This window comes from Poromitra crassiceps, assembly GCF_964638095.1.
Source record: "Poromitra crassiceps genome assembly, contig: HAP1_SCAFFOLD_141, whole genome shotgun sequence".
Lineage (NCBI taxonomy): Eukaryota > Metazoa > Chordata > Actinopteri > Beryciformes > Melamphaidae > Poromitra > Poromitra crassiceps.
In genome coordinates this window covers 217,095-240,000 of record NW_028152224.1, presented here as the reverse complement: position 1 = coordinate 240,000, position 22,906 = coordinate 217,095, and the positions used below count along the sequence as shown (strand labels likewise).

The window sequence follows — 22,906 nt, the reverse complement described above, 5'->3', positions numbered from 1 at the left end:
TGAAGCTGAATTGGTGAGTTATTGTTTGTGTGTTTGCATCCCCCCCCCCCCACATTCTTGAAGTAAAGCAGCAAAATGGCCGCTCATTACCAGATTGAGAGCACCTGAAGAGGAATGAAGGCTCTCAGTCATACATTCAAACAAACAGACAGCAACCAGAAGCACCAAGCTCTACTCAGAGTTTAATTCCAAAGATGCCAATGGTCGGTGAATATGTTTACATTCCTGTTGTTTTAAAATGCTGCTTAAATGTTTGATGCAATGCTGCTTCATTTATTTGTTAAATTGCTAAAGTTCAATTGGAAGGAACCATTGCATTGCAGCACTGATTTCATTTTTGTGTTTGCATCTTTGAATTCATATTGTGTTTTAGTTTAATAAGTTAAAAGCATAAGTTAAAAGTATAAATTACGAAAGAATAACACAAAGTTAAAAATGTTAAATTTATGTTTAAAACGCTACTAAAAATGTGGACATGAATGTACCATGTTAAAAAAGGTTTAAAAGACCTGGTGAAAAAGAGCCGATCTACAAGCTTGTAGATCAGCTATTTTTCCTTATTTTTCTTTATCCCATTTAAATGGCTTGAATGGTTAATTAATTTAATGTTTAATTAAAATGTTGGCATTAAGGCGTTAAGAAGCTTCTTAAGGAGTTAAGAAGGCTCCAAAGAAGTGTTTCCCAAACGCCTTCTTAACAGAAGAGAAAAAAAATAAAAATAGAAGGCTCTTAAGAAGCATCTTAACTGGAGCTGTCCACCATCTCAATGTGAGAGGTCCTCTGCGGCCCACTTGATGGCACTGAGCCCACCAGGGGGCCACGACCCAGTGGTTGAGAAACACTGTTGTAGAATAACCTAATCATGGTCATGTTAAATTTTATTAAACATTATTTATTTCAGACATGGACTGCAGTTCAAATTGCTTTATATACACAGCATACAACAAAACAGAGAAACACTACAGAATTTAAGCAACCTTGGGTTCTGTCAAAGGTGCTATATAAATCCACAACATTATAAAAGGAATCCATTCTGATTAGAGGAATATAGCCTACGGTAAAACATTTAAAACACAAGTAACCATACATAGAGGGGAGATTTTCAAGTGTTCCCCAATTTTAAACACTAAAGGGTGCATGAAAGAAAGGAAAAAGGGAAAAACACAAGAGGAACAGTGGACACAAGTATCTCCTTTTGCCTGATGCGGCTGGATCTGCCAGTGTTTTGTCGTTAAGAAGGTGTTAAGAATGCCCCAGACCCTTCTTACAAAACCTTCTTAACGAAAGATCATCTTAGCGCTAAGAAGCTTTTGGGAAACGCAGCCTTCTTAACGGAAGATAATTGGAAGATCATTTTAGGCTAAGAAGCAATCGGGAAACACGTTGGCTTCGTTGGCTTCTTACAGGAGCCTTAAGAAGGGTCAAAGAAGCTTCTTAGCGCTAAGAAGCTTTTGGGAAACGCATGCCTTCGTAAAGAAGCAATTGGGAAACGCGTTTGCTTCTTAAGGGGGCCTTAAGAAGGGTTAAATTAGCTTCTTAGCGCAAAGAAGCTTTTGGGAAACCCAGCCAATGTCGTCATATCCTCCCATCAAGAGGGTGTTATTAACACCATGCTCACCAGAACTGACTCCTGTTTGGAGTGGTCTGGTTTAGAGGTAAAATATTCCAAATGTGCAGTTTTTTATGAGAGGCCGAGCGGGTGGAACCGCCGGTACCATTCCAAATCAGATTCATTACCTGTATTTACAATCAATAATGTCAAGTTTCTCTCTAGTTTTACTCCAAAGGTCACACGGGACAACTCAAGATTTCCAACTCAATCAAGTTTTATTTTCCAACTGTGTTTCAAGATTGGTTGGCTTCATTGGTTGGGTGATAATCAGGTTGAAAACCTTCAAAGACACAGAGAAAATAAGGTTAACAACATTGCCATTTTACAAATAATATTTTCAAACAATAAATGTTCTATCTTCAATTACATGTCCTTTAGACCAAAAATAAATTGTCACCATTTAAATTAAATTATTAATGTAAATTCATGTCAAATTAATTAAGAAGCTTCTTAACTCTTAACTCATTCATGGCCAAAGACGTCTTTGACGTGTTATCAGGAATAGCCCTCCCAGCCAATGACGTGTTTGACGTGTTTTTGTTTTTATTACTGCAGCGCCTAGTTCAAAGACTTCCCCAGCCTGTGACATGGTTTCAGGTCCCTAACCTCAAAGGCAAGCCGACAGCACGCGATCAAACACACACCGCAGCTGTTTTTTTTAAATGGGGGAGGAGACAAGAAGACAAAAGCCGTGAGAAACAGTGCCTCTTTGCAGAGTAGGAGAGAGACGCCATTGTGTACAGTTGTGACAGTGTGCTGAGTTGAGTTGAAGTTGAAGTTGAAGAGATTACAGTAGCTAGTAGCCTATAGTCGTCAGTTTAGTTAGCGTTAGTTAGTTGTAGTATAGTCTGTAGTATAGTTTAGTTAGTTAGTTGTAGTAGTCGTAGTCTAGTCAGTCATGGTGAAGGCAAAAGGAAAGACCAAACACCGCATCGCCCCTCGGCGCGGCGGTGCCCGAGCTGTTCGCCTTGCTGCTGGGCAGCGGAAACTGGATGAGTTGTTCGCGGTCGTCAAACCCGTGACCACCATCGATCCGGTTCCAGCGCCTGGTCCCAAACCCAAGCCTCCTGTGTCCCAGCTCGAACGAGACGAGACTGAGTCAGAACTTAGTGACGAGGAGGAGATCGAGGGCAACACAACAACAGACATGATTCCGGAGGAGCCATTTTCCAGGGCGCATTTGCGAGACGAGACTGAGTCAGAACTTAGTGACGAGGAGGAGATCGAGGGCAACACAACAACAGACATGATTCCCCAGGAGGAGCCATGTTCCAGGGCGCATTTGCGCCATGCAAAGACGCGCCGGGATTACATTGAAAGTGACTTTGACTCTCAGCCATCAAGCTCCCATTCATCTGAAGAGGAAATGGTCACACCATCGCCAGTTGTCCATGTGGAGGGCGAGGAAGACTGGATTCCAATGCGACAGGACCCCGATGATCGCGGTAAGGAGTAATTTTGTTGTTGATATATATGCATATTGTACAGACAGTACCAGTACCAGTACCAGCTTCACGCACAAAGTCCCAGTGATGATGTCATCAGTGTGTGTGTGTGTGTGTGTGTGTGTGTGTGTGTGTGACTACTGACTACACTGTCTCTCTGTCTCTATGATCGTATAGTTTACTGAGACTAGTACACTACACTGTCTCTGTACTAAATGTGATTATATAGTTTACTGAGACACTACACTGTCTCTCTGTACTAAATGTGATTATATAGTTTACTGAGACACTACACTGTCTCTCTGTACTAAATGTGATTATATAGTTTACTGAGGATATGTTGCTTTTATTTCAGATGAGGACGAGCCAATTGTTGCAGAACCCAGTGAGACCACATCTCAGAATAAACAACCGAGATCAAAAGGTAAGATCTTGTTTCCCTCTTTTGTGTCTTTGTCCAAAATGGCTGATCTACAAGCTCACAATTATACATGTTGTGTGTGTGTTGTAAATTGTATTGTAATGTATGTATTTATTTATTTACAGGCCGTGGTGCAGATGGAGAGCCAATGGAGGGACGGTCCAATGACCAACCCAAGAAGAAGGGGAAAAAGAAAGACACCAAAGGTATGTTCATTTTCCCTCTTTGCTCAATATAGCTGATCTACAAGCTTGTGTGTGTGTGTGAGTGTGCTATAGTAATGTATTTGTATTTCTATATTTTTATGACACCTATCCTGTATCTAGAGCAGCAATGGTACTGCATGGATGAAGTGCCGTGGGAGCCAGAGGACATCCCGTTCACTGCAGTTCCTGGACCGCTCAACAGTGCTGCTGCGCTGGAGTCGGACAAGCCAGTGGACTTCCTGGAACTCATCCTGACTGAAGAGCTGCTCCAGTATATTGTTGACCAGACCAACCTCTATGCACAGCAGAAAATTGAGGCTGGCGCAACGAGTGTAAGGCTTGATGCATGGAGACCTATTGACATCCCAGAACTGAAGGCCTACCTAGGGCTCCTCTTTCTGACTGGGCTCATTGTAAAGCCTGACCTGTTGAGTTACTGGTCCACGAACGAGGTGCTGGAGACCCCCTATTTTGGTAAGACAATGTCCCGAAACAGGTTCCAGATCATTACGCGTTTCCTGCATTTTACTGACAACACAGCAGTGAGAAACAAGGATGACAGGTTGTTCAAAGTCCGCCCAGTCTTAGACATGCGAGTGAACAAGTTCCAGGAACTCTACCAGCCAGGCCAGAACATCTCAATAGATGAAGGAACTTTACTCTGGAGAGGCAGATTGAGCTTCAAAGTTTTTAACCCACAGAAACCTGTGCGTTACGGGATCAAAAGTTATGTGTTATGTGAGTCCCAGACAGGATTTTGTTATAATTTGATGCCTTATTGTGGAGAGGGTAAATCTCTTGTAGATACAGTTTGTGGTCTCCTGTTGGGGCTGGAACAGCAGGGCTACAAACTGTACATGGATAACTTTTACAATTCTGTAAACATGTGTGATATCCTGCTAGATCTGGGGACACATGTATGTGGCACACTGCGAAAGCATAGAGGAGAACCACCAGCTGTACACCATGCTGAGAAGGCCACCCTGCAACCAGGGGGCAGAATTGCCTTCCACACTGACCGGGTTCTGTGCTTGGCATGGCGGGACACAAATGTTGTGAGAATGGTATCCACATTTCACCAGAACGAGATGCGTCAGGTCTTGACGTGGAAGGAAGGTGTGAGGGGGAAGGTGGTGAAGGAGAAGCCTGTCTCTGTGATAGAGTACAACCAGTCTATGAACGGTGTTGATAGGCTGGATCAAATGATTTCGTACTACCCGTTCATCAGGAAGTCCTATAAATGGACAACTAAATTTGTGATGTACATGCTCCAAATCTGCCTCCACAATGCTTTCGTCCTGTACAGAGCTAAAAACCCACAGGGCACAGTAAAGACCATGCATGCGTTCCAGGAGTCTTTGATACAGGGGTGGACCACTGCCACAAAGCTCCATAGAGCTCCATATGCTGACCGTCCGATAGGCTGTCTGCCAACCTGGCAAAGCATTTCCCTGTCAGGAATGACCCCACCCCCAACAATGACAACCCAGCAAAGAGATGCAAGGTGTGTATGGCCAACAAAAACAGAAAGGAGACACGTTTCCAGTGTAACTTCTGCCGCATCCCCTTGTGCAGGGTCCCCTGCTTTGAGGTCTACCATGACACTCTGAACTATAAAGAGGGGTGTCACGATACACTAGGTTCACAATACGTTACAATAGACGATATTGGGTTCACGATAACAATACGATACGATATTTTTTGCGATCGATTTGTAAGTTGAGGGGGCATCCTTCACGCTAATTTGAGTAATTTCACCATTTTCATCCTCAGTGTCTGTAACGTCCCTCGTCTGTTCAAACAAAGCAATGAAAAGGAGAGCGAGCATGCAATCAGATGCAGATCAGTGCCACCATGTTCATCTTATTTTTCTCGCGATATGAGATTTCATCTCAACGATACATATTGTCACGTTTTGATATCGCGATATATTGTGGGACGATATATTGTGACATAAAGAGTAAATTCCCCTCAGTGGTAGAACGAACTCCCCACTGAGGTCAGGACGGCCGAATCCCTGCCCATCTTTCGCCGAAGATTGAAAACTCCTTTTCTTTTCTTTTTTCAACTTTTTATTTTAGTTTTCAGTGAGTCCACCTTTGAAAAAAAAACTCACCTTTTCAAGCTCCACTTGAGTCCCTCCTGAACTAACCCTTTTGATGTAGCATCTTCCCCCCCCTTCTCCACCCCAAACCCCCTCCGCCCATCTAGCATATTCCCCCCCTTCTTCACCCCAAACCCCCCCCCCCAAAAAAAACAACAACATTGATGTTTTACTCTACTGCTGCAAGGGTGTATCTGTGTAGATGATGTTCCACAGTTGATTCCACTAATGTTGACAATGTGACATTGTAAGTCGCTTTGGATAAAAGTGTCTGCTAAATGACGAAATGTAATGTAATGTAAAGAGACACACATGGGCCCCGCGCGCACACACACATTCACACTCAATCACACTGAGTAAACTGTATTGTTGAATGTAAAAAAAACACTTCATGTATATATATATATTTTTTTTTGTCATTTGTGTCATAACGAATAGTATTTACATGTCTGATGTCAATACAGTTCAAAATAAAAGAATTGAGAGCGAGATCTGCCTGAGATTGTGTTCTTTACAAAAATGCCTTTTTCTCCTATTTGCCTTTTCAGAGAGACCTTTTTGGTGAAAACAGGGTGTATATAAATGGCTATAAGTAGAGTACAGAACATGCTAAAAGCTCACTTTTTTTCCCTGGTGAACCCAGAGACGTTCATCTTCATTTTGAGGTATTGCAAATCACTCTGGTGCTAATAGATAATTTACTGTGGGTCTTGAAAGATGACCAACAATTATGAAAATCTTTGGCCTGTGCTAAATATTGGCAGTCCTAAACTGGCCATGAATGAGTTAAGAAGCTTCTTTGTTGGGAAACTCAGCCATTGTCTGTGTACTGTACCTCTGAACGGGGTCACCGGATCTCAACCGCACACACGCACTGCACACACGCACACACACACACACACACACACACACACACACACACACACACACACACACACATATATATACACACACATATACACACACATATACACATACACACACACACACACACACACACACACCACACACACACACACGCATATACACACACACACATATACACACACATATATATCCCGTCAGGTCACCAGATCTCAACCAAACTTTGTGCACTTGTGCACATACCAACTCTGACTAAATGTGCAATTCAGTGTCTATATTATCTGACATACACCCCGCAAGTCACCGGAAGCTTGGACCCCGCATCGCCGCTTGCGGCTATATTTATTATTATAATTTAATATAATAGAATGTAGGACTCTTTTGGTCATTGATATTGAATATTCTTTCCATTTCTGTGGACTAGAAAAAGAAATAACGTGAAAAACCATTCAGTCAGTTCTAAATGAACAGTGAAAAGAAGACAAAAATGTCATTATCCTAAAAGGCATTTATTGGACTGTCAATCGTGAATTCAGAATCAGAATAACACAGTATAGTATAGATAATACAGTCAATACAATAAAATAAAGAGAGAGAGCCCTGCTCCAGCGCAGGTTCAGAGTAACTTTTCAGAATCAGAATCAACGTAATACAGTCAATCCAATAAAATAAAATAGAGTAAAATAAAATAAAAGAGAATGAAGTCGAATAAAGTAGAATGTACAGTACGTGTCATTAAATCAACTTGCACATTACATGTGGCGTAACTAAGGCACAGCTATCTCTTCTTAGTGAGGCGTTATGGGTGGGATCAGCGCTCTTTTCTCCGACACCGCTGTCAGAGAGCCCAGCTCCAGTGCAGGTTCAGAGTAACTGTGCAGAGGGAGCGAAGCAGCAGGTGGTGGGCATGTGATGTCTTTTGCTGCATCAAAACAGAATTCTCTGATCTTCTCATAAAGGTACTTCTGCCTGGCCATGTCCAGTCCGGGCGGGGTCTGCACATAATCTTCTTCACCATATTTGGGCGGAAGTTTATCTGTGTCACGTAGCAGCTGAAATTCGACTGGTTCTGCATAACGGTGTTGCCTGGCCACAACCACACCAGGTCTCTGGGCATCAAAGCTGTAACAGAATCGAAGAAAGGGAGCACATTTAAAATATTGCCAACTGTCATTTTCACAAAATACTTGCCTGATAATTAAAATACTAAGAATGATAATTACCTGAAGTGCTGGTAACTTTTAATCTGTGGCAGCCTTCGGAAGTACTGACTCAGACGTTGGTGCCAGTCATAGGTTTTAACTAACACGGTGCCATCCTCTCGTCCTACCAGTCGGGGGATGTTTACGTGTGCAACAGGGGAGCTGGCCACCACCACGTTCTCAATGTCAGCCAAAGTGCACACTTTGGTCTTCCTGAAGCACTGCTTGAACATTCCAAAACACCAGTCAGGGCCAAACTTTGTGTGGCCTGCAATCAGGAAGTGGAGGCCTAGCCTGAAATTAAGTTTGTGGATAGTACGATAGGCAGAGTACCATAAAACATAATTATTTTTATTCTGCCCGCTGCAGTTGTCACAGTGAAGCTCCACGTCTGTTTCTCCAACTGCGTACGTTTTGAAAAAATGATCCACGTAGTTGATGACTGCATTGCTGCCCTTGCTCCAAGCCATTCCTTCATCAATTAGATAATTAACTTGCTTTGGCATGCCCCCACAGTGGACACCAAAAATGCCACACTTGCGTGGAGTCAAAAAATACATTGGGCCGGGTTGCTGTGGGTCCGAAGGGTAATGCACCTGGGAGATACAGAAAAGGCATTAGATACAAAATCAACATGAGCGAGTGAGTTTGTAAACGTCATGATTAGTATTTTGTGTGTGTGCGTGTGCTGTAATCATGTGATGGAGAAAAACAATCTCACCTGCTGTGCAAAATCAAAGCTGTAGTGCATGGTGATGGGCAGGGTGGCAGGCCCTTCTGACTCGCCAAATGCCAACTTAAACTGTTGACATGTGTTTTTACAGGCTGCTGTCATCTGCTGGTAAAGTGCACGCTCCTTCCCAACGAGCTCCAGATGATTGCTGTGGATTTGCAGACTGTCTGATTTAATCACATCTAGAATGTTGGCAGTTCGCTGGATTGCTCTGTTGTTAAGTTGGCACTGCCAGCACAGATCTGTCGCTGGTTTTGTGTTGGCAATATGGGGGAGCAATGACTTCCACAGCCTTTTGAAGCTGCACAGACCAACAACACGTTTGCCTAAAATACAGAATATTTTTATGAGTATTAGATTGGAGGAGGCAATAGCACATATCACATTATTTATTCCATTAGTTATCAAAAGAATCACAGGAAGATCACAGAATAGACAGAATAGCCTAATGAAAAGTATGTGATCAGATTAAAAAGGCATAGGCATTGAACATAACTAATAAAGTAAGCACTTACCGAGCGTTTCCACAGCATCTTTGTAGAGGCGCCACACTGAAGATTTTGTGACATTCGTAGGCAGAAGCTTTGCACTGAAATCCCTGTGCCCAGGGTGCCGGCCAGGTAGGACGTAAGCGTGGTCTTCTGCATAGTTTGATATGAATGTCACGACTCTGTTGATGTCCTCAGTGTTGAGGAAGTTCGTGTTTGTCCACTGGTGTTTCTTACACTGGCGTGGGACCCCACCATTGTCCTTGTAAGATTTGACAATGGATTGCAGAAGGCTTTTACTGATGCTGGAAAAAAGAAACACAAAAAGAAACAGTTTTAAAGTTGAGAACAAGCAGCCACACACACAAACACACACACACATTACTACCAGCGATGTTAGCTGCTGTGAAGCATTGATAATAAGAAGAGTCAACTTCAGCGTTCAACAGGCCTCTTAACCTCTCCTCTTTGACAAAGGAGGAACTAGCTTCACACGCTACTGTAGCCACACTCACACACACACACACACACACACACACACACACACACCTCTGATACTGAAAAACAAACGTTATCTTAATACAACTGTAGCAGACTGTTCAGTGTGTGTTGTGTGTGTGCGCAAAGCTGTGTGTATGTCCCCTCGGAGTTGCCATAGGGCTGGGTATGTGAGGATAATAGGAGGAAGCTTCCGGGTTGCCATCCTGCGGACGTGTGTCTATAAGAAGAGTCAACTTCGGCGTTCAACAGGCCGGCCATCTTGGCCGCGCTCTGTCCTGTCCTATTGTTTCTTTCGCGCCAAAATGGCGGCATCGTTAACAATAGCGCGTCCATCTTAACCTCTCCTCTTTGACAAAGCAGAAACTAGCCGCACACAGTAGCACAACACACACACACACACACACACCACATTAAGGTTTTATAAATACAAACTTACCCGAGTACAAAGCAGAACGTACTCCTGCAGACTGCAGTGCCATGTAGCGTGTAGCTCGTCCTGTGCACCTTTCTTTTTTTGTTAATTTGCTTTGTGCATTGAGTCAGATCTGAATCATTCATTGATGTTAACAGGGTTCCCATAATGAACATGTCCTTCTCGTTATGTGACAAAGAGGCTGTATTCAATCTAGTGCGGTAAATAAAGTCTGGATTCAATCTATTACTGCAGGACGCCTGTCCGTCTGAGTTTTCCTTTCTCCTTTGCTCGCATTCACAGACAAAATGTCGTATTTTTTCCATTTCTTTTTCATACTCTTCATCAACAGATTGATGATCAACTGATCTCAAAACCTGATCGATGCTCTCATTCACAATGTCCTCTGCCTCGCTCTCGTTGTTAACTCATTGAGTGCCAGCCACTTTTGGAGAACGGACGCTCCCAGTGCCAGAGTTTCAGAGCGTTTTCAGTGATTTCTCGAGGCCCACAGAATATTGTGTGATATTACTATGTAAACACCGAACACGCACCAAGAACGAGGAGACTCTATTGTATCAGCAGCAAAAAAAAGTTTATTGATCCCATTTTCCGTTCTTTAGTTATGAGCCGGAGAAGATAGCTTGATTTAACCAAAAACAGCCATTTTTTCTAGAAGCTTAGATAATGAGCCTTTTGTGAAATTAAACATTTCAAGCACATCACTGACTCTGAAGCTTATGTTTTCTAATGTAGTCACACCTCAAAAATAATTTCCTTCAATAAAACAGTGAAGGCCAGGGAATTTTGTTTGGCAGAATAATATTAGCTGCAACCAGCAGCGCTGGCCTCTGCGTGCGCTGCTGGTTGCAGCTTCTTGCTGGTCTTGATTTGCTGCTGGTGGGCATCGGATATTCTGGCTTGCGTTTGCCAATCCTGTCCTGCTGTCTGGGTCTGTCTGGGTGTTGTGTGCTGCTCTGCGTGCCCCCCCACCCCCCCGCCTCAACTGCAAACCCCTCGTAGTGGGAGTGTCTCTGGTGGCTTTCTGCTGCTGTGCACAGTGAAGGGTGCGGCCGGTGCGCTACATCCAGCTTTTTTACAGCGTTCCGCGTGTGTTTGTCACCGGCTCCCATGCTTCCAGTTGAGAATAATAACAACTCCACGGCTGATCATGCGGATGGGCTGTCGCACGGACACGGAGGGGCTCAATTGTGACAGCAGATTGGCTGCTGCAGCGTTAACGTTATGCTTCATGCATATCGATGCATACGGATGCAATGCGATTTCCGTTTCCCCAACGACTTCTTCTTTGTTTTTTCCTCGCCTTTCTGTAATCTGGAGAGCACTGTCGCCACCTAAGGGTTCTGTAAAATAGGTTAGACACATTCAATAGCTGCCATATTGTAAGAGGCGATGTAAGAGGCTTATATCCACGTCCCACCGTCAAAAAACGCAATTGACGACTTTAGTCGTCATTGGCACTGAACGTTACTAAATCAATTGACGACTAAAGTCGTCATTGGCAGTTAATAACATTGTCTTCGTCATCATTTTCGTCATCTTCAGATTCCGGAGGAGGAGCAACGTCAGCATTCATATAATCCAGAACGAATCCACTCATAAATTCTCCGCTGTCGATGGTGCGGCCGTGTTGTGCTAGTTTGTTCAGGAAATCTGCAACTCGCTGGGCTTCCATGTCCTCCATCTCTGTAAACAAGCAAGAGAGGAAGCCGGCTCCACATGGCTTATCAGCTGTTCTTCAGGTCACCTGATTGGCTGAAAGCTGAGGACAAAAGAACAGTCTTGGCCAGTCTGAGGGGGAGGTGAGGTGGATTTGCATGCGTCAAGCTATTTCTCCTCCCCCCTCAGCTAGGCACTCAAGACTGCAAATCTTGATTTTTTAAATCGCTAAATATACCTATTTACTGGTTATAAAACGACTCAATTTTATGTGGGATGGATAGTCCATACTCTCCTTTGTGTAATTATAAAAAAAAACGAAAAACATATTTTTTCACGAATCCACCTATTCACTCGAATTGCGCGATTTCCCCTTGGCGAGATTGTATTGAAAATACTAGCAGCTGACACATTTTGTTTGGCAAAATAATATTTTTTAGCTGCAACCCCTGCGTGCGCTGCTGGTTGCAGCTTCTTGCTGGTTTTGATTTACTGCTGGTGGGCATCAGATATTCTAGCTTGTTTGCCTGTCTCTGTCCATCGAGCCTGCTGTCTGGGTCTGTGTTTACTGTCAATGGTTGTATGCTGCCCTGCGTGCCCCACCCCCCTCCTCCTCCTCCGTGGGAGTGTCTCTGGTGGCTCTGCTGCGTTTGCTCTGCGTTTGCTCTGCACTGAAAAGTGCGCTGCACCCCGCTTTTTCACAGCGTGTCGCCGGCTCCCAGCTGAGAATAATGTAACTTTTCAGAAAGACGCTGGTGTCGGCAACTAAATCATGCGGATGGGCTATCGCAGCGGACACGGAGGGGCTCAATTGTGGCAGCAGATTGGCTGCTGCAGGCACAGCTAACGTTATGCTTCATGCATATCGATGCATACGGATGCGATTTCCGTTTCCCCATGACTTCTTCTCTGTTTTTTACTCAACTTTCTCTAATCTGGAGAGCACTGTCGCCACCTAATGGGTCTGTAAAATAGCTTTTACACATTCAACATCCACCATACTTTCACAGGAGATGGATCTGGCTTTGATCCACGTCCCACCGTCAAAAAACGCAATTGACGACTTTAGTCGTCATTGGCACTCTACGTTAGTATTTGAATTGACGACTATTAATACTCGTCCTTGGCACTCAATGAGTTAACTGTGAGTCTGTGACTGTTTTATTTCTGAACAGAAGGATTAGCCTCGCCTCCAATAAACAAAAACTGCTGATGCTGTTGCTGTGCATTTATTTGAAAAAGAATAGGGCCCACATGATGACATGCAAATAGTAAAATAATATCAGCAGCACAGACATCAGCACTCAGCAACACTTTTTCCAACAATAAAGAAAATAAATGTTATTCACATACCGAGTAACTGTTATCCTTACACCACTATGATTTGTTTCCAGACTTTTCAAGATGTGCTCTTTACTGATACTGAACCAGTGGAAACATCTATTATGAAATTAATGGTTGTATTTTAATTTAAATATTTGCTTTGATTGAAACAAAAATCTTGGCATTAGTATTTTTGTATAGCCTAAGCTGTTAGGAGTTAAACAGGTCATAATTCCCTCTCAATTTTATATTTCTGTGAAAACACATTAATTTATTGTGCACTGCAAACTATTTGGGCTTATTTTTTTAGCGGAATACACATTGAATATCCACACTGGGTAGACTAGCCTCTATACCTAATATAGACAATCAATGCTCTATATACCCACGGTCACCTATTAGGCTACATTGCCGCCTGCGGCCTGCCCTCCTAATGGTCGGACAACGGTACATGTCATGACGTGTCACAGAGCAGGACGCATGGCACAAGGAACTTTCATCACTGCCTGGGACCGCATAATTTGGGATTATTTTATCAAGTGGATTATGTCTACGAACGGGATTTGCGTGGCATCCGTGGACAATGCATACCTTGGGTGGCATTTGGCTTCAGGTTTGTCTTTCACTTTGGTGAAGGGTATCCAAGCTTTTGATCATTTAACACCTTCAGCATCCTGTCGCTTCCTCCTGTGTCGACTGGTCTGTCATGGAAATTCGCAACCAAATTAAATGAATGATCAAATGAGCAGTGAACAGGGGGCGTGTCGCGTCACGCATGATGCATGTGATTCAACTCTTAATCAAATTAAAAGGGTTATTTAGACAGTCACTCACTGCACAGCACGGCAGCACACAGGCTTGAGTCAGTGACAGCCTCAGGGCGCTTAACAGCGAATTCAGCGCACAGATCCGAGAGGGGAAAGACCGGAATTAATGGACCACAATGGCTGCTACTCGATAACAGTATCGATAAGGTCGGACCTTATTGATTTTCGTGTTTCGGCTTATCGATACCCGGGTCCTTCCCATCCCTAAGTCTCCCTCTCTCTGTCTATTTCGTTTCCACTGACGAGAGATCACATGCTTTTTTTCACCAGTCACCATTGGTTCAAGGCAACGCTGTGTTGCCTTCAAGTGAACTGGGACACAGGCTCTCAACTTTAATGCCGTTCTGATTTTTAAGGCTCTGAAAGAAGAAATATATATATTGAAGGTCGAATTCTGTACTCGCACACGTGCCCCAAAAGGCATTTTACAATTCGCACTGTTCTATTTTTAGTCACATATGCGAGTAAAACGTGCGCAGTGACCAGCCCTGCGTATGAGTGTGTGAAATTATACAGTGTGAGTGAGAGAGAATGACAGTGACTGTGGTTTCTCTTCCTTGTGTTTAGAAAAGCCAAACGTTCATCTATTGATTAGATGAGCAGATTGTGCCGTCAGTTTGATTTCTGCTCATCTCCACACTTTTCCAAACTTCTCTGAGCTACAATCTGATCTCTACACTGATCTCTACACTGATCTCATCTGTCTGTCTGTCAAGCAACTCCCTCTTTAATCTGTTCACTCACTGATCTCACCTGTCTGTCAACCAACTCCCTCTTTAATCTGTTCACTCACTGATCTCACCTGTCTGTCTGTCAACCAACTCCCTCTTTAATCTGTTCACTCACTGATCTCACCTGTCTGTCTGTCAACCAACTCCCTCTTTAATCTGAGAAGTGACTGATCTCACCTGTCTGTCTGTCAACCAACTCCCTCTTTAATCTGTTCACTCACTGATCTCACCTGTCTGTCTGTCAAGCAACTCCCTCTTTAATCTGTTCACTCACTGATCTCACCTGTCTGTCTGTCAAGCAACTCCCTCTTTAATCTGTTCCCTCACTGATCTCACCTGTCTGTCTGTCTGTCAACCAACTCCCTCTTTAATCTGTTCCCTCACTGATCTCACCTGTCTGTCTGTCAACCAACTCCCTCTTTAATCTGTTCCCTCAGGCCTCTCTGCTGGCTTTTCCCTGCTTTCACTTCCCTGATGGAAAGAATCTCAATCTGAAAGTGTCTGTTTTCCCCAAAAAACAACACTTATTTTAGTAGAGATGCACCAATCATATCGGTATGGCCGGTATGGTTTTTATTGAGTTTGTGCATATCGGTCTGATGTTGCAATGTTCATATCGGTTACAGTGTTTCCGCTTTTTTTAATTTTTCAGGCCTGGAGGGATTTTGAAACGTACCCCGACCGCAACGGTGGGGGCACTCGCTGGTGACACTAAACTTTTAGCTAACCTGTTAGCTAACCGCATCTAACCGTATCTATGTTGGCAATGGCATCCCATGTATCCAGAGATGGGCAGTATTTTAAATACATGTATTTAAAATACGTATTTCAAATACATTTGTGTATTTTGTAATTTGTATTTGGCTGGACCGAGAAAAATAAGATGTAATTTGTATCAAAATACTTTCAGACCTTGTATTTTGTGTATTTTAAATACATAAAATAAAATTTTATTTCATTTTATTCTCAAATGGACACATTTTAAACATTGACACAGGTTTAAACTGTGGAATAAAAAAAACACAATGTGAGATGTCACTTCTACTCCGCCTCTGATTGGCTTACCCTCAGAACAATCTCAACCACAAATCAGAGGCAGAGTAGGGTGGGAAACTAGTACTGAAGCCTCGTGTTGGTGGAAATTCCCCCAGAGATAAAGTATTAAATGTGATGATCAGATATTGCATGCTAAGGCAAACACTGCCCTATCTGCAAATGAAAGTGTTTACTGCATGCACACAAGTGTATCATATTAGAGAGACACAACTAATGTTAATTCAACAAAACAAAGCAAAACAACAACAATAACAAAAGGATGTTTGGTTCTGACCTTTAGCGGGGTGCAGAAGCATGACTCCCCCTGATCCTCTGATTAAAGCTGTGATGAACCCGACAGAGTGCCACATTACACCAGGCTGATAGAGTAGAAGTCTAATGCTACAGCCTGAGGCTTCGTTCACACCGACGACCCAAGCCTTGCCTATGCCTTGCCTTTACCCACGCTTTTAAATAGGCGTCCGTTTTAGTCAACGAGGCTGTGTACACCGGGCGCCTGAGCGTGAACCCTGCGTGTACCCACGCCTTGCCTGTGCCTTGCCGATTTTATCGAATAGGCGAGAGTTCTATTTTCACGCCGACAAGGCGCGTGCAGGCAGGCTTTTCTGTCAAGCCATGAAAGAAAAACGCGACAATATCCGTGGGAACTGGCAAAGTCAACTGAATTTCAAAATAAAATGGAGTTTCTACAACAGTATTGAGCAGAGAGAGAGAGCGAGAGAGAGATTGACGGGTGGCTATCACGTGGGGCTTTCTCCCTGTCCGCAAACAAATCTTCATGAGAGAGAATAGCGACAAGAAGCAAGATGGACAATGTTGTTGTGCCAGCACATATTCTTGCAAGATCACCTCTCTAAAATGTCCGACTATAGTCAGACCTGGTTATACATATCCAGCATCAATAGAAGATTAAATATATCCGATTTATTTTACCTAGAGGCTACCCATGACAATTCTGGACAACACGTGAAAAAATACAGTCGGGAGAGAGGAGAGGCGCTTGTGACTCGGCTCCAGGTTCGGCGTGCAAAAGGCGTGCGGTGTGATCGCAAAAGCGTGTAACAGGTTCACGCCCAGCTCGGCGTAGGCGTGGGTTGAGGCAAGGCAAGGCGTAGGTTGTCTGTGTGAACGAAGCGTGATGCCTTAATGATTACAAGCCTGTTGATTTAACTGTCATGAAGGTGTTTGAGCGACTGGTCTGTAACCATGTATCCACTGTTGAAATGGACAGGAAGTCTAACTCAAACAGGACAGGAAGTCTGACTAGTATTGAAGCCTCGTGTTTGTGGAAATTCCCACAGAGATAAAGTACTAAATGTGATGGTTAGATAAGCCTATTGCATGCTAAGACAAACACTGCCCTATCTGCCAATCAAACTGTTTACTGCATGCAAACCATCATATTAGAGCAGGGGTGGCCAAACTTTTTTGGTTGTGGGCCGCATACAGAAAAATATAAGGAGTCGCGGGCCAAACAATATTAAGCGCGGCAGTTTTCGCGGCAAAAAAAATTGGACCAGAAAACCCTTGTGCCATCAAAAATGTAATTTCTACCTAAATAAATATATGACACATAGTTTATTGATGTGCTCACCTATTACAATGGGTATTTCTGTATGTTTTCAAATGTTATTTTCCTGTGCCAACAGGTTAAGACAGAGATAATTTAACATAACATTAGTATTCAACATTCATTCAGTATTAAAAATGTTTAAAAATAAATAGACCAGGTCAGGGTACTCAAGTATAACCCATTTTCAATGGTTTTAAATTGAAAAAACGAAATGGGGGGAATCCGTTTTTGGCAACGCTTTATATTAAGGTTCTATTAATAAGCGTTAATTAATAGGTAATAAGGCTCTCATAAGGTGCTTATTAACACTATTATGTTAATAATACTATATAAGTGTTTAACCTTAATAAGGCACTGTTCTTGCTTTAGATCACCTGCAAAAAGCAGTTAACTGTTAATTAGTGCATAGTTAACTGCTAATAAGGTAATAACAAACTATTTATTAAAGGAGAATTTCGGTTTTTTACACCACGGTCCTCATTTCCAGGTTAAAATATGATGTTTTACTCACCAAAATAGTTTGGCTTCATTCGGATGCCCACGGAAGATTTTGAGCTCCGAGTAGTCTCCTCAAACAGGCTATAACGAGAGCCTGCGGCCAGCGTGGGGCATGCTGGACGGGAGTGCACGCGCTCTCTAAATGACACTTTTTCTGTCAGATCATGGTTCATTATGGTTGTAAATATAATTATTTAGCTAATAGCTAGAAGCTAAGCTAACAACAACACAGCAGTCAGCGTTGATCTGCCCCGGATGGGGTTACAGTGCCCATCTTCCCCCTCTGTGAAACCTTCTTCAGAGAAACCACAGAAGGGGGAAGATACGCACTGTAACCCCATCCGGGGCAGATCAACGCTGACTGCTGTGTTGTTGTTAGCTTAGCTTCTAGCTATTAGCTAAATAATTATATTTACAACCATAATGAACCGTGATCTGACAGAAAAAGTGTCATTTAGAGAGCGCGTGCACTCCCGTCCAGCATGCCCCACGCTGGCCGCAGGCTCTCGTTATAGCCTGTTTGAGGAGAATACTCGGAGCTCAAAATCTTCCGTGGGCATCCGAATGAAGCCAAACTATTTCGGTGAGTAAAACATCATATTTTAACCTGGAAATGAGGACCGTGGTGTAAAAAACCGAAATTCTCCTTTAAGCTTAATGAAGTAACAAAACCAGCTAGTAAAGGTGGTTATAAAGTGCTTATAAATGTCATATAAACTACGAATAAACATGTTTATAATGCTATTATTAACACTTATATAGTATTATTAACATAATAATAGTGTTAATAAGCACCTTATAAGAGCCTTATTACCTATTAATGAACGCTTATTAATATAACCTTAATATAAAGCATTACCAGTTTTTTTGTTTTTGTTTTTCCGTTTTAAACTTTAAAACTTTTTTTTTTTTTGCTAAATTCATGGCGGGCCACTTAAAAATGGGCAGCGGACCGCAGTTGGCCCACGGGCTGTAGTTTGGCCACCCCTGTATTATAGAGACACAACTAATATTAAAAAAACGCCTCCGTGCCCAACTCAGCTCTACAAAATGGATAAATAAATATACTGTTACAAAGCTGACAACCTCCCTGTTTCCATACATTAGCCACAGGATTAAGTTCCCCTCACCATGAATGCCACCATGGTTACATGTTCCTGAAAAGTAACCTTTTGTGGTGGAATAAATAATGTTGTTGTATTTCTATCTGTGCAGCGTGTTAAATAAAGACTAGGCTATATGTGACAATTTACTGACATGGTGGATGTGAAGTTGTTTAGGGGACCTACTATCATAACATAACTTTCATAACAGATCTCATATCTATGGCTAGACATGGTCAAAGCTCCAAAAAGTGAGGTGACTGTAATGTGTAGAAATGCTACCTGTAACTCAAAAGCCCTCACAGAAGGCAATTAACAGCTGAAGTGAAGGAGAAATAAGTTGTGCTGAAAAACAACTGAAATGGAAGAACTACTGTGTTAGAGGGTACAGAAAGGAGAATACTGTCACAGAGGACTAAAGAGATGGTTTACCATCTAAATAAACCAGAAAATTTCACTGAGAGGCTGGAATCAGATAATTAGGACATTTTTAATTAAAGAAATGGCTCAAAATGATTAATAGATAATCAAAATAGGAAATTAATGTAATATTTGGCAATTAATCGATGAATTGACTAATTGTTGCAGTTCTTTATCAGTTTTTATAAAATGTATTTTCATGTATTTTCAAAATACAAAAATACGTATTTGTATTTCAAATACATTTTTCAGACCAGTATTTTGTATTTGTATTGTGATAAATTTTTTGAGCAAGTATTTGTAATTTGTATCAAAATACTTTTTGATGTATTTTCGCCCATCTCTGCATGCATCATCATACTATTATGGGATGCGATGCGAACAGTTGTATTATGGGATGTGCGTTTCCCAGGCAACGAGACACGTTGACACATTTTGGAACAACGGCGCACGCTGGCACAATACTCCTAAAAGCAAAATGCTTCTATTACTGTCAACACTGTCAACACCAGTATTGTTGTATTGTAATAATATGCCATAAAGGTTTATTGACATTTTGGGGAGAGCAGCAGATTTTTGTTTTGTTTTGTTTGGCCTGGCGGGGGCGTCATTGGCCTGTAGAATGGTAGGGGAAACACTGGGTTATCAGCATGAGCCAACATGTTCACATTGTGAGGATTTATGGGCTTTTCCAAATGTTTTGGAAATAAAGAAATGTATCACATGTTCAAATTCACAGTGTTTTCATGTGTTTTTCACTACAACATTTGATTATCATAGAGACGTTTTTATACACATCATATCAACATCGCTAAATATCGGTTATCGGTATCGGCCAAAATGTTCTTATCGTGCATCCTTATGTTTTAGTAATTTTCCTCCAAAATAAAGTGACTCCAGGTTATATTTAGCAGCCAAACAGCAGACAGAGGTTATATTTAGCAGCCAAACAGCAGACAGGTTATATGTAGCAGCCAAACAGCAGACAGGTTATATTTAGCAGGTTATATTTAGCAGCCAAACAGCAGACAGGTTATATTTAGCAGCCAAACAGCAGACAGGTTATATTTAGCAGCCAAACAGCAGACAGAGGTTATATTTAGCAGCCAAACAGCAGACAGAGGTTATATTTAGCAGCCAAACAGCAGACAGAGGTTATGAAGCCAGAGGTTATATTTAGCAGCCAAACAGCAGACAGGTTATATTTAGCAGGTTATATTTAGCAGCCAAACAACAGACAGAGGTTATATTTAGCAGCCAAACAGCAGACAGAGGTTATATTGAGCAGCCAAACAGCAGACAGAGGTTATGAAGCCAGAGGTTATATTTAGCAGCCAAACAGCAGACAGAGGTTATATTTAGCAGCCAAACAGCAGACAGGTTATATTTAGCAGCCAAACAGCAGACAGGTTATATTTAGCAGCCAAACAGCAGACAGGTTATATTTAGCAGGTTATATTTAGCAGCCAAACAGCAGACAGGTTATATTTAGCAGCCAAACAGCAGACAGAGGTTATATTTAGCAGCCAAACAGCAGACAGAGGTTATATTTAGCAGCCAAACAGCAGACAGAGGTTATGAAGCCAGAGGTTATATTTAGCAGCCAAACAGCAGACAGGTTATATTTAGCAGGTTATATTTAGCAGCCAAACAACAGACAGAGGTTATATTTAGCAGCCAAACAGCAGACAGAGGTTATATTGAGCAGCCAAACAGCAGACAGAGGTTATGAAGCCAGAGGTTATATTTAGCAGCCAAACAGCAGACAGGTTATATTTAGCAGCCAAACAGCAGACAGGTTATATTTAGCAGCCAAACAGCAGACAGGTTATATTTAGCAGGTTATATTTAGCAGCCAAACAGCAGACAGAGGTTATATTTAGCAGCCAAACAGCAGACAGGGGTTATATTTAGCAGCCAAACAGCAGACATAGGTTATATTTAGCAGCCAAAAGCAGACAGAAGTTATATTTAGCAGCCAAACAGCAGACAGAGGTTATATTTAGCAGCCAAACAGCAGACAGAGGTTATATGTATAGCAGCCAAACAGCAGACAGAGGTTATATTTAGCAGCCAAACAGCAGACAGACGTTATATTTAGCAGCCAAACAGCAGACAGGTTATATTTAGCAGCCAAACAGCAGACAGGTTATATTTAGCAGCCAAACAGCAGACAGGTTATATTTAGCAGGTTATATTTAGCAGCCAAACAGCAGAGGTTATATTTAGCAGCCAAACAGCAGACAGGGGTTATATTTAGCAGCCAAACAGCAGACAGGTTATATTTAGCAGCCAAACAGCAGACAGGTTATATTCAGTGTTGGGCACTGATTACTAAAAAAGTAATATATTACATATTACTCGTTACTATTTTCAAAAGTAATATTATTACTTTACTTATTACTCCATGCCAAAAGTAATTCGTTACATACTCGTTATATTACTTTTCCGTTACATTCCACACAAATGGCAATAGGCCTTTTTCACTGCAGCGATTTTGTGTCTAAAAGGCAGGAGGTAACACAGGTGCACCAAGATGTTAATTAGGGCTTCCAACTTCCAGTCCATTTAGGTGTTCCAGTGCTGGAGCCCTAATTAGTTAGTTGCTTGCACCTGTGTATACTCTGTCTTCTAGACACAAATGGCCGTTGTGAAAAAGGCCCATAGCGTTTTTCTCATCAAAATGCAGAGTTTGCGGTGCGAATGTGTGAACTAGGTCTATTATGTGCCGTTCCATTTAAACTAATGGCTTTGCCAGAGCACAGCTTCCTACAGAGATGCTTGATGAAGAGCACACCTGGCTCAAAGTGATGACTGACAAGATGCAATCTTTTAAACAGCTTCTGTTTTATAGAATGCAGTATAATGCACGGCCAATGCAAACTCAATACGTATAGGCTACATCTTTGCGTAACAAGTTTGTGTCACAAATAACGTTAGCTCTGCAACATTAACATTAACCTGACAATAATAACAGCAATGTTTGATGTCCACCAGCTTTCTCTCAGTTTTTACGTTATCTCTGTATTTTAACAGTTTTCCGGTTTCTGTTGTGCTGTCCTCTCGTCTCGTAACGTTAACGTTAGGAAGTTTGAGCTCGTGTTTTTCACAGTGGAAAGAGTGTTAGTAGCCTGGACACCGTTTACATTTGACTTTGATGTTCGTGTCACCTTCCCGACAAAAACAAAGTCATGGGAATATATCCAGCCACGGATTTTCCTCCTTGTCTCAGCAGGGCAGAGAGGGTGCTCTGAATTTGCTCTGCGGTGACGTCACCTTGTTTTGGGAGCGTTAAAAGCCATGCTGCTTGTGATCAGTGAATGCCGACTGCGTGTCGTTTTGCAGCGCAGCGGCATCACAGAATAGACTCTACAAAAGATGTAACGAGTTGTTTTATCTTGAAGTAACGGTAATATTATTACTTATATTCTATAGTAATTTGTTACACTACTCGTTACTTGGAAAAAGTAATATTATTACAGTAACGAGTAACTAGTAACTCGTTACTTCCCAACACTGGTTATATTTAGCAGCCAAACAGCAGACAGAGGTTATATTTAGCAGCCAAACAGCAGACAGAGGTTATATTTAGCAGCCAAACAGCAGACAGAGGTTATATTTAGCAGCCAAACAGCACAGAGGTTTAAACCCTGCACAAACCAATAGCTAAGGCACTGGCTTCATTCTGCTCTGTATCAGTGATCATT

The 22,906-nt window shown here is 42.2% G+C and overlaps 1 protein-coding gene across 1 annotated transcript in view; it reads right to left on the bottom strand.

Annotated features, from left to right (window-relative positions):
* The window catches only part of LOC310770643 (uncharacterized protein), a 125,569-nt gene that overhangs the window by 70,415 nt on the left and 32,248 nt on the right, over positions 1-22,906 (bottom strand). The gene's annotated exons all lie outside the window — the stretch shown is intronic.